The sequence below is a fragment of the Hevea brasiliensis genome, chromosome 8, assembly GCF_030052815.1.
Source record: "Hevea brasiliensis isolate MT/VB/25A 57/8 chromosome 8, ASM3005281v1, whole genome shotgun sequence".
Classification (NCBI taxonomy): Eukaryota; Viridiplantae; Streptophyta; class Magnoliopsida; order Malpighiales; family Euphorbiaceae; genus Hevea; species Hevea brasiliensis.
In genome coordinates this window covers 1,652,929-1,655,416 of record NC_079500.1, presented here as the reverse complement: position 1 = coordinate 1,655,416, position 2,488 = coordinate 1,652,929, and the positions used below count along the sequence as shown (strand labels likewise).

At 34.8% G+C, this 2,488-nt stretch overlaps 1 non-coding gene across 1 annotated transcript; it reads right to left on the bottom strand.

Moving 5' to 3' along the window:
• Positions 1-1,616: 1,616 nt before the first annotated feature.
• On the bottom strand, positions 1,617-1,723 carry LOC131182580 (small nucleolar RNA R71). Its single transcript, XR_009150844.1, has one exon. It is a non-coding gene; the product is annotated as a small nucleolar RNA R71 (small nucleolar RNA).
• Positions 1,724-2,488: the final 765 nt, after the last annotated feature.

Sequence of the window (2,488 nt, the reverse complement as noted above, 5' to 3'; positions counted from 1 at the left end):
GATTTGCAGATTTCTTTCTTTCCTTACATTTTTCCTACATTTCTAGTGTTTAGTTTCTTGTTTCTTAGCTTAGATTAACGCTTTATTACCATTTAAACTCAATATATCTTGTAAGCATTATGGGTAGTGAGTAGTTTACCTTTGATTCTGGAGTAAGGGTTGTAATATTTGAGATATTTTGTGGATTTTGATTGGTTAATCCATATTTTGTGGTCTTAATGAGTTTTATTCATTTCTTGTGTGCTTAATGACATGCTTAGTGTAGGATCCCATTAAGTGATGTTCTTAATCCATGGTTGAGGCACCGAAAGGAGAAGGCCTTGTGATAGATAATCAAGGAATTGGACTTAATTAACTTAGATCTAGAAATAGACTAAGGATTAAGAGGATTCACAGATTAATTAAAGAACTTAATGGGTCTTAATTAATTCTAACTCCACGAAAGTAGGATTAGTTTGATTAAGGCACTCTTTGTCTCACTCAAAAGGGTATTCAAAGGATTTAAGAATTAATCTCCTTAAAACCCGTAAGTTTCATAAGATTGGATAACCAATTTAAAATTCCCAAAATAGCTCGAATATGAAATTGTTAATTTCTAATCAAATTTAATTGCTTGCCATTTTAAATTTTGCCATATTTCAACTTGCTTATTTCAAATTGATGCAATTTTAGTTTAATTAGTACATTGTTGAATAGATTATTAATTTTGCACATATAGATTTCATACTCCATTAGCCATCAATTCATTACTTTAATTTCAAAAATAGCTCAATTTAGTCAACTTTTTATATCAAAAATTCAATCATTAACACAACTCCTCGTGGGAACGATATCTTTCTGTATTACTTGTACGACCCGTGCACTTGCGGTAGGGACACATCAAGTTTTTGGCGCCGTTGCCGGGGAGTTGTTTGTTTAAGATTGAATTCTTGATTATTTTAGTTGTTTATAGTTTTATCTTTGTTATTATCTTTTCATTTTGTGTTTGTTTGTTCTTTTTCAGGTATTTTTAATCTTTTATGAGAAGAGCTAGAAGCACAAGTGACACATCCTTATTGTTTAATCCTGAAATTGAGAAATTTTGTAAAGCCAACAAGATAGAAACCAGAAGAAGAAAAGAAGCATTGAGAGAAACTGAATTAGAAGCAGACATGGCTGATGAAAGAATGAGAATTGGTGGTATTGCTGGAAATGATCGAAACAATGAAAATGCAGCCCAAGGTGAAGAGATTATAAATGCTAATGTGCCTAGGGGAAGTATGATGGATCATGCTTTTCCTCGTTTTGATGACTTGAGAGAGAGCATAGTAAGACCAAGAATTGATGTAAATAGCTACAAGATGGATTTTGGAGTTCTTCAAATGATTCAAAATTCTCAATTTGGGGGACATCCTTCTGAAAATCCACACACACATCTGAAGAAGTTTGCTATGATTTGTGACATGCAAAAACAACCTGGAGTATCTGATGATGCAGCAAGATTGAAGCTATTCCCATTATCTTTGAAAGATAGAGCATTGGATTGGCTTGATTCTTTACCTCACAACTCCATTACAAATTGGGAGCAACTCACTGATGCATTTCTTGCACAATATTTTCCACCTGGAAAAACTCAAGAATTGAGGAATCAAATGACAGCTTTCAGACCAAGAGAAGATGAAACTCTTTATGAATCATGGATGAGATGGAAGGAATTAGAGAGACAATGCCCACATCATGCCATTCCGAAATGGATGATAAACCAGAATTTTTACACAAATGTTACTCCTGCAATTAGAGGGATTATTGATGCTCAAACAGGAGGAGAATTTATTATGAAGCATGAAGATGAAGCTTATGAGCTACTGGAGAAAATTGCAAAGAATACTCATCTTTGGAGTAGTCCAAGAGGACCAGCTCCAACTCAAAAAAGGCAAGCTGCTGGAATGTATGATCTTGATCCATTCAACATGATTAATGCAAAGTTTGATGCACTTACAAATGTTTTGGCTAAGAAGATGGAAGATTTGAGTATGTTGGTTAGTTCATCATCATCATCTGGAAGTTCACAACAAGTGGCTTATGCAGAGGGAACTACCAGCTGTGGGGTAGACTATGGAGAACAAGCAACATATGTTGGTAATTATGGAAACAAGCAAATGGGGAATCCTTACTCTCAAACTTATAATCCAACTTGGAGGAATCATCCCAACTTTTCATGGGGAAATCAGCAAAATCAAGTTTCAAATCAGAATTTTCAACCACAACAGCAACAAGGAATTCCATATCAGCAAAATAGGCAACCATTGCCTAATTTTCAGCAGAAAACTATGAATCCTCCACCAAAACAGCAAGAACAAAGTTCCACCACTGAAGCTTTATTGCAACAGATTCTTGCTAACCAATCTAAGCATGATGAGGAGATGAGAGAGATGAAAGCAAGGCTAGAACAGATGCAGACACATAACAGAATGCTGGAAAATCAGATTGCACAACAAGCATCTTCCTC